Source organism: Rhinolophus ferrumequinum, chromosome 25, assembly GCF_004115265.2.
Source record: "Rhinolophus ferrumequinum isolate MPI-CBG mRhiFer1 chromosome 25, mRhiFer1_v1.p, whole genome shotgun sequence".
Taxonomy (NCBI): Eukaryota; Metazoa; Chordata; class Mammalia; order Chiroptera; family Rhinolophidae; genus Rhinolophus; species Rhinolophus ferrumequinum.
In genome coordinates, this window is record NC_046308.1 from 20,109,282 (window position 1) to 20,119,259 (window position 9,978).

General features: G+C 50.5%; 1 long non-coding RNA gene across 1 annotated transcript; it reads right to left on the minus strand.

Moving 5' to 3' along the window:
* Nucleotides 1-1,438: 1,438 nt before the first annotated feature.
* Nucleotides 1,439-9,887, minus strand: LOC117017412 (uncharacterized). The gene is made up of 4 exons (XR_004422078.1): nucleotides 9,743-9,887; nucleotides 8,947-9,104; nucleotides 8,422-8,600; nucleotides 1,439-2,677 (listed from the first exon to the last, which is right to left on the minus strand). It is a non-coding gene; the product is annotated as an uncharacterized LOC117017412 (long non-coding RNA).
* Between the last annotated feature and the right edge of the window lie 91 nt (nucleotides 9,888-9,978).

A 9,978-nucleotide genomic window follows, 5' to 3' on the forward strand; every position in this document is an offset into this window, starting at 1 on the left:
CAATGACGTTGGGCATCATACAGGAGCTACATTCTGTCAATATGATTTATTACTGGTAATATTAACATTAATCACTTGGTTAAGGAGGTGACTGTTAGGTTACTCTGTTGTAAAGTGTCAGTAATTATTTTGTAATTAGTATTTTGTGGGAAGATACTTAAGACTGCAAAAAAATGCAAATTTCTCATCACTTACAGTTCTTTTTAAAACTGGTATCAAATGCACACTTTGTGCTTTTATTCCACAAACATCAACTGTCCGCCCACTCCGTACCAAGCACTGGTCTAAGATGTATGGCTCGGTAATATGGGTATAATTATATCTGACCACTCAGGGTTGCTGAGGTTAAAAGAGGACCATGCTGCTGAAAGTCTCCTGTAATGCTAACTGGGCTGTTTGTTGTCCTTCTGTGGCACTCAGTTCTGTACTCACCTTCATCTGTTGGCAGTCTCATTTCCGTTCTGCCTCATCTATGCCTGTAGGCTTCCGTCTGTCCTCACTGGCCAGACTCACTCATCCTATGTGCCAAGCCTTACTGGTGATGTCATTGAATAAGTGTGGGAGACACAAGGCAAGCTCTGTAGAGACTGACAGTTTCTTTCTGGAGCCTATGTCTGCAATTTTGGTAGCTGCCTCAAGGTGCCAAGTGTGCCTGGCACCTGTGCGTGGTGGGAGGAGATCCTTTCTCCTATAGCAGAACTAAGTGGAATAAGTAGGAATTGCCTTCCTCCAATAATGCTTTGGCCCTAGAAAGGAAACTCTTGAACCCCAGAGAGTATGGAACAAGCCTGGATGGATACTTGTGTCTTACTGAGAGATCTAACATGGGCACACTTTAAATTAACTTCAAAATATGAAAGGATGAGCTCACCCCTGACCCAACTTCCTAACCCAACAGCACTTCTGAGAACAAATTTTTAATGGACCAAAAGGGAGGAACAAGTTAAGTAGCAGCTCTCACTAAACATAACTCCTGGGGTTGAATTCAACCCTTTTTAAAGGCAAGAGCCTTCCATGCTTGGCTGTTTCTTTTTGATCCATTGTAGATTGTTAAAGAGATCAAATATGATAACGGGTGATGGCACTTTGGAACTCCTACAGGGCCAAGTCTGTATCACTGATCCCATCTGTTGCTCTGAGGGCAGTTTTAGGAAATGCTTATCCAGAGCAAAGCAGGCAGGTTGAAGGTCCCCAGCTCTGACATCAGCCCAGGCCATCCTCTGCCTTCCTTCAGCCAAGCATATGAGCTCCTCAAAATAGAGCCCCCTGAGTAGAGACCCAGAAGCTACAGGGCATTCCCTCCAGGGTCCCGAGCAGTTTCCTCCTTGGCAAGTCACAGGCCTGGGTTTCTCAGGCCCATCTCCTATCTGAGCAACAAGTGGCTGTAGGCTGGACTCCTGCCCTGCTAGCACTTGAGCAAGAATTGGTGTCAGCAAGATTATTTGCCAATTTTATTGGACCCTAGGAAATACCCATCCGCTGGAGACCACCAAAGCAGCAGCAGCACTCCTGGAAGGTCTAGGAACCTTTAGGTTTAAGTGACACCATCCTCCCATCACCCAGTTGATTCTTGTGGCCATAAACCCAAACTATATTGTGTACATGAATCCCCTGAGAATCTTATTAAAATACAAATCCTAATTCCGTAGGTCTGGGGTGAGGCCTGAGACACTGCATTTCCAACAAGCTCCCAGGGGATGCCGAAGACAATGGTCTGCAGACCATGCTTCAAATGCAAGGTTCTAAGCAACAGGCTGGTCAGAGGAGGTGTGGAAACCAGAATACAATTTTGAATGAACTAAAACCACAAGGAGTTTGAGGGCCCCCCTCTTTCTACCGTGAAATTTTTATAATCTCGATACCATTTCTGATGGCTTTCCAATAAAGTCCCCCTTTGCTCAGGGTAATCCAGGTAGGTTTCTAGTATTTGCCATCTTTCTTAATACCCAAAAGTATTTTTTCCCCAAAAGTAGGAAAAGGTGACTCTTCCTCAGTCCCACCTCTTACTTTTCAGGCCATTTCTTCCAGACCTAGCCACCATAACCTAGTTAAACCCACCTGCTTTTTAAGGGCACCACGTCCCTTTGGAGCTGGGGGGTGGGCTTCTGATCATTTTAATCTCCTTCAACGACATAGAAGAGGTTTTCAAATGTTATCCTGGGGATTCCTCATTGCCCTTTCTCAATGTTTCCCGAGAAAGAGACCTGAGGCTCCTTTCTGAATGTCAGTCCCTTGTTCTCCTCCCAGCCCCTCAGCTGTCTTGGGCATCAATTAGCTGGTGACTAATTGCTCCTTAGTTGTGAACTGGCTGACCAATTACCAGCTCCCACCCACAAAGGCTGTCATGTGTATCCTCCAGGGAAAGATCTTCTGTGAGTCCAGGGATTCAGGGGTCACTCATCAGGTTGGTTGTAAGAACTGAAGCAAAACATCCCACCTGCCCCATGTTGGCAGAGACTAGGAGTGGGGTTTACTCCTCCTGGCAAAGCCTTCAGAAGGAGGAGTTATTCATCTGATTGGTCAGATTCCAGGATCCTGATTGGTTCTTGGTGGTAATTAAGATGCTCTTTCTTCAAGACCCCAAACTCCTCGGTCTTCCTGGGGACTTAGGGCAGAACCCCTTGGAGGGTCCACTTCAGAGGGAATGGCTGCCCTGATGGAATCCCCAGGCTTGAGACTGCAAAGAAATAAAAATACGGATAGCGGTGTGAAATTTTCTGATTTTTAAATGTAAATGACGAATTCAAAAAAATTTTTAAAAGCTGTGCAGGCCAGGCACAACATGTCTGTGGGCAAGACCTGGCCCATCGGGCACCCTGGGGTGTGTTAGGGCTTAGCGAATGTCTAGAGGTAGGGGTGATGGAGAGGAATCAGGAAGGACATTAACTACATCCTGGATTCGAATACCCTTGCCCTGGCAAAGATGTGCCCCAGGAGGAATTCACTGCCACAGGGACATATTGAGCACCTACTGTATACAAGGTTCTGTGCTAGGTTGGTAGATACGAAGCACACTGTGAAGCGGCACCCTCCTCCAGGGCATGGGGTGGGCCGACCGCAGGAGACTGAAGTTCCAGTCCCGGCTTGCCCCCCCGTAATTGCTGTGTGTCCTTGGGTTAGTTCATCATCTCTGGGATTTAGCACACAGCCTATGTGGACATCAGGTTAACTAAATAGAGTGGGGGCAGATTATGAAGGGCCTTGAGGGTCTGGGTAGGAAGCTTGGGCTGGATCTGATTGAGGGGTAGAAGCCAATTCAGGTTCTCGATCAGGGGAGTGACATTCTGAGTACAGTATTTTAGGAAAATGAATCAGGCCACCTGCGCAGAGAGGAGAGGCTCACATACATCCAGGTGTGGGATAGTGAGATAGCAACTAAGGCTTATGCAAATCAGACCTTATCACCACTAGCCCAAAAGCTCTCCGTGGCTCCCTGCAGCCCTCACAGAGAAATCCATGGTCAGGACCACCTTCATGGGTGTACAACCTGTGCAGGTGCATAGGGCCCCACACTTGGTTGCCATCTATTGTTGCCATCTTGAAATTCATAATTTTTGAACAAGGGGCCTCATGTTTTCATTTTGCACCAGGCTCCACAAAGTATGTATCCAGTCCTGCCCACAGGAACCCTTTGGTCTGGCCCCTGCTCCCCTTTCCCTTCTCATTTGCACCCTGCTCCTCCCTCACCTTTCAACTTCTAGTCTCATTGATCCTCCATCAGTTTCTGGAGGTTGTCCCTGCCTCAGGGCATTTGCACAGCCTGTTCCCCTGCCTGGAACACCACTCCTCACCCCAAGACCAACTCAGTTCTTTGTTCAGCAAATTTCTTCTTATCCTACAGATCTGAGATAATTATCTTGTGAGAGACACTTTCTCTGACCTCCCAGGATTATCTATTCAAAGTAAAACGTTAAAAGTAATTTAAAATGGGCCCCCAGTACATGCGCTTATAGTGCCAGGTGGCTCCTCCTTCACAGAGCTCACCCTAATCTGTAATGATAACTTACATGGGGCTCTGTTTTCTGAGTTTGTCTCCCCCTCAGACTGAGCCCCATGAGATCTACCAAGAGTTGGAGGATGCACACAGACCTCTGTCTGGCTGGCTGCAAGGGGAGGCTAAGAGATGGGTTAAATGAGGGAGAAAGGAGGGGGAGCCACCTCTCACCTACCTTGGACCTTCACGGTGGGCAGAAATTTTCAGAATGCCCAGACTACACACCCAGCAGGGTCTGCTCTGGCCCTGGCCTTTCCCCAGCTGGAGCCCATTAGCTCCAGACCCTCTTGCCCTGCCCTCTTCCCAGTAACGGAAAAATCCTAGAGATGTGTTGGGAAGGGGGTGTATTTCACAGAGCCACACGTTAATCTAAAGGAAGCAATAATGGTGGCATTTCAGACCTCTGTCAGCAGAACGGCCGTGGGTGTTTTGGGGCTTTGTGCTTATAAGGCTTTGTTGAGTAACTATATCCAACCAGGGAAAATTTTTCTTCTTTTAACCAAGTAAATATAACCATTCACACCACAAGAGGTAGGGGGAATCGAAAGGATTTGCACAAAACATATAAATTTGTTGACCCTGACAAAGTAAGATCGGAAATAGTCTGCCCAGGTGGCTCACATTTATTAGTCTCATATACCAGGATCTAAGCCCTCTTGACACCCACAAGCTCACATCATCCCTAAGAGGTTGGAACTATTCCTCTCCCCATTTTGTGGATGAGAAAACTGAAGCCCAGAGGAACTGAGTAACTTGCCTAATGTCACACAGTAAGGAAGGGGCAGAGCTGAGATTTGCAACCAGACCTGTCCAAATCCAGATCTGTCCTGAGCCATAATCATTAGGGGCGAATTGCTTAACTCTCTGTGCCTCAGTTTCTCTATCCATCAAATAGGGCTAATAACAGGGCTAATCTCATTGGGGTGGTCATGAGGAATAAAAGCATTACCGTGGACTAAGGCTTCGCACAGTGCCTGCACCTAGCACATGTACACACTTCATAGGCACTTGCTATTATTTTTAAAGTTCTGAAACCTGTCCCAGGCCACTATAAGATGATGGGGGACCCCTGCCCCACCACTGGCTGTAGCTCCAGGCATTGCCTCTGCTGCCATTCAGCTATTATTAGGCACCGCGTCCTCATCTTAAATCCAGATGGGGAGCTCGAGGGGCAGGCAGGGCTGGGCCTGGCTGGAGGATGGCTGGGAACACGGCTGGGAGGCCCCTTTGGATTTGGGCCCCACCCTGCCTGCCCTCCCTCTACTGCAGTGGGTCCAAACCGCCACGTCTCCACTTGGCTCTGAGGTCTGCACAGAGCACTCCCTCCCACCGTGGCCGCCTCCTCTGGGAAGGCTCAGAGCGTTTCCACAGCCTCAGTACTTTTCTTCCTGCCCCAGAGAGGCCAGGCATGCGTGGAAACTATGAACTGGATACTGCTTGTCTCTGGGACCTGCAAGAGGCTGTGCACTCTCTTGTCTAGAGGTCTTCATGCCTCCGATGAGGCCTACTGGGCCCCCCAAGGGAAAAGGGCCCACACAGCTGGGTTCAAGTCCCAGTCCTGCCACCAACATATGTCAACTTGGACAAGTGACTTCCCCTCTCTGAGCCTGTTTCTTTATCTGTAAAATGGATATAATCTTAGCACCAACCTCACAGGGCTATGGTGATGATTAAATGAGTGAATGGCACATAGTAGGCACTCAGTAAGTTCCAGTTACTGTCACTTTGTGCCTGAGTGTGCCAGGCCCGGAAGGGGAAACAAGGGATTCGGGAAACTGAGGATCTGGCGTACAGAGTGGCTCTACCCCCAACTTGCTATGTGACCTAAAGCCTGTCCCATGCCCTCTCTGGGACTCAGATTGTTTGGACCATGAGGTGGGCATCTAGGATTCTATGATGCCAAGATTTAGCTCCTGCTACACAAAAAATAGTTAAGAAATAAAACAAGGTCCCATGTGGGCAGAGATCCCAAATGGCAGATGGCAGGGTACCGTGGTTAAGACCAAGGGTTCTAGGTTCAAATCTTGTATGCGGTGCTGGTATGGCTTGGTCTCGCTGAGCCTTTCTGCTCGTCTGTATAGTGATGATTCTAACTCACAAGGCTCAAGCTGTGCGGGTCACAGTAATAACAAAATTGCCTCTTGTGTATTATAAGGGTGATCTGGAGCCAGGCTCCATCCAACCCATCGGGCAGCAATTACACAGGGCCCTGCCATGAGCCTAGATGAGGTCAGGCATTAGGGAACCACTGGAAATCACAAGAGATCCAGGCCAGCCCATCCAGAATCCTGTCCTTTATCCATGAGGCTGGTCTCCTGGGGTTCATTACAACTCAGTGGGTATCTCAGGCCCCCTAAGATCTCCTTCTTGGAGTCCACTTGCCTCCAAGTTTCCTACATTCACTCCCCTCAGCACCGGGGGCCGGGCCCCCTTCTTCTCCTCCAACGCCGGAAGTTTATCCGGCACTGTCATTCAGAGAATACAGCAGCTGGATGATATCATGGAGAGAGCCTTGCCAAACTGGTTTTCCAAACAGGTCCCCAGCCCCACTCCTGGAGCTGCTGGCCATAACCTTAGTTCTGCCCATGATGAGGGTCACAGCCCATGGATCCAGCCAACCCCAACAAGAACCAGCTCTTCTCCTCTAGAGACCCCATGCTCCAGCCTCACTTACCTGGCTTTTTCCAACAAAGTCTTCACGGTCCTACCTCCCTTCCTTTGCTCATGCTGTTCCCTTCTCCAGACTGCCTTTCCCCATCCCCTCAGCATGCCAAATAGCAAGTGAGGGCTTTGTTCTCGACAACTTTGAGTCCAGGCACTGTCTCTCCCCCTATTCCCACTAGGTTATGAGACCCCAACAGCAGACCCAACTCAAACCAATCTCTAACCCAGGGGGGTCCAAACTTTTTTCAACGGTTTTCACCAAGGGCCATATGCGGTAAAATACACAAACAGCCGGGCCACTCACTCGAGGTGAAGTACGTGTTGCCTCACCTGGTTTATTTAAGTAAACTAAATATATTTTTGGAATTTGCTGCGGGCCAATAAAAAATGGATTGCGGGCCGCAGTTGGCCCGCGGGCCGCAGTTTGGACACCCCTGCTAACCCCTCCATCCCTCCCAGTGCCCAGAAGCCTCTGGACTCCTTCATAAGCACAAGATCTTGGCCGTGGCTGGCCTCACAGACACTTGTGAGCACATCCCTAGGTGGGGTCTCCCTGACAGTCATGGAATTTTACGTTGTCTAGTCTCGGGGGAGAGAGCTTAGAGAGCTCAGGACACAATTCCCCCACTGTGCATATAAGGAAACCAAGGTTCCAAGTGGATCAAAATTTTGCCTGGAGTGGAGCCAAGGCTAAGACCCCTCACCCCTCTTGCATCCTGACCTCATGCCTGGGCTTTCTCTGCAGGATCCTGGATGGGGGATGGGAAGCAGAGTGATTCAGGGATCTGGCGCTGCCAACTTGGTACAATATTTATTCTCAGACTCAGGCACTGGAGCAAAATATTACCCTTGGCCCCTGAGCTGCTCCAGCCGCTCCCCACTCTGCCAAGTCCAGGATTTGACCTGGAGGAATCTGGACCCTTCCTGTTACAGCCCCTTTGCCCTGGGCAGGCCTGAAGTGGGTCAGTGCAATCCCCTCATTTTACAGATGGACAGATGAGGCCCAGGCCTCCCCAGTGCCCGCAAGATATGTTCACCCTGTTCACCTGGCATTCAGTGCACTTCACAGATGGGACCACTCCCATCTCCATTTCCTGCTCCATCCACAGCCCATTTCTCCTCTTTTTCTCATTTACTAACCTCCCGGACTCTAATCATACTGGTCCTCTGTGGGTCCCACAAATGCCCTCCCATGCTTTTCCTCCTCTATTCTGTTGGGTGGATTCCTTTGCACCCTTCCTCAAGGATTAGTTTGTAGGTCACCTCCTCTGAGGAGTCTTCCAGGATTTCCCCCAGGCTAGAGGCAACAAGGTAGAGGAAAGGGGCTTTGACATGGACAGAATTCCACTCAAGTTTGAATGTCATTGCCAGCCCAAGGTGCCTTCACCTCCCAGGGCTTCAGCTTCCTCCTCTGTAAAATCCCGGTAATACTTACCTTGCACAGTGGTCAACTTGCAATAGGGCAAACCCTGTATCTGACAGGTAACAGGTGCTCAGTAAACGCCAGGACCCTCCTCACGGCATGTTTACACATTCCTGGGCTGTGGCTACAAGCTTCCCCAGCAGCACACCGAGCTGCCCTTTGATCTTTGCGTCCTCGCCACCACCACCATCCCGCCCCGCCCCTTGCAGGGAGGAAGGGAAAGAGGCAGGCAGGTAGGACCCCAGCCCTGAGGGCTTGCGGCTGGGAGGGACCTACGCATCTCGAGTACAGCCAAGAACTCTTGAACGCGCATGCGTAAAGTCCGCAAGCACGGACTCACCTGTGTGGGGCGGAGCTCTCATGAAGAAGGCCATTCATTGGAGATGAAAGCCGCCACTCAGGCAGGCCCTGAGAGGGCCTCCCAGGAGGCTAGGTGTGCCTCGCCCCAACGGGCTGTTCCAAGGGCGCGCGAGATTTGAAATAGGAGAGAGTTGACCTTGGAGGGCGCCGAGTCTCTTTCTGGAGAAGGAGATGGCATCTAGTTCTAGTATAGAGGGCCTAGATGGGGCCTGCCCAGGAAAAGGGGACCTCGAAGTATAGCCCCCAAATTGGGCTCTATTTGCTCCTCTTCCCGTGAGACCTTAACAAGTCTCTTCCCTCTCTGCGCCTTGGTTTTCCCATGTGTAAAATGGGACCACCTCTTAAGGATGTGGGGATGAAATAAGACGATACCTTTAAAAGAGTCTCGAGTGGGTAGTGGCCCTCTCTCTAGATGGGGGTGAGATGGGGTTGGTTGGTAGTCACAAAGGATATGGAGAGTGGGGCTGAGGGGTTCTGCTGGGGGTAACAGGCTGAAACCACTTACCCACAACCCCACATCACAGTGGTTAAAAGCACAGATTCTGGACTCAAAAGGTGCTGGTATGAATCATTTCCACTAATCAGCAGTTGTCCTCAACGGTAAAATGGAACAACAGTAACCCCGGGCTCAAATGGTCGTCACAGGAATTATATACCTGGGACCTGGCAAGTACAAAATAAATGACTTGATATTGTTTTTATTTGACAGACAGGACTTCAGACCCCACCTCCCAGGCTCCAACTCCCTTTGGTTTCCATGGAGACCTGTAGGCGGCTCCCCAGCTGTGGGAGATGGAGTGGTTTTCCTTAGTGAGTCTACTGAGCTCTTTGGATCCCCTGGCTGACTCCTTGTGTTGTCTTGGGCATGTTGGCTCTCTCTGGGCCTCAACTTCCTCCGTTTGTTGAATGAGAGTCTGTACTCTCTATTCCCAATTTAAGATTCCAGCGCTCCAAGAGGCATACCTGAAGGGCTTGGAAGGGAGAAGCACGGCAGATAAGGGCAATGTCTGTGCAAATGTGTGTAGGCTAAGGAAGAGGTTCTGGGTGACTGATCCTGCTCCATCTGAAATGGTCCCTGAGATGCTCCAACATAGGGTCAAGGTACTCCGGTCACGTAATCGCTACTCTGAGGTGGCCCCGACCAGGTACCCCTAAAGCAACTTGGGGACTGCACCAAACCCCGCCACTGAGGCGAGGAGGGGGCGGAGTCGAGGGAGGGGACATGGTCTCACGAACAAAGAGGAGGGCGGAAAGGGGCTGTCCTGAAGACTACGCGACTTCGACGACCCCTGGCCACTTACCCCGGCTGTGGGCGCCCTCCCGGACTTTGGCGCAAAGCTGCGTCCTCCTGCCGACGCCCACCCGAAAAGCCAAGACCACCGCGGCAGTAGTCCCACGACTACAATCCCCTAAAACCCAGGCCCGCGAAGGGCGTGGCCGTCAAATTGAATTTCCCCAATGGGGCACGAGGGTGGGAGGGACCCTCCCAAGGATTGGCTGGCGTGACGGTGAGGGGCGAGGCCGGCAAGGCTGCTGG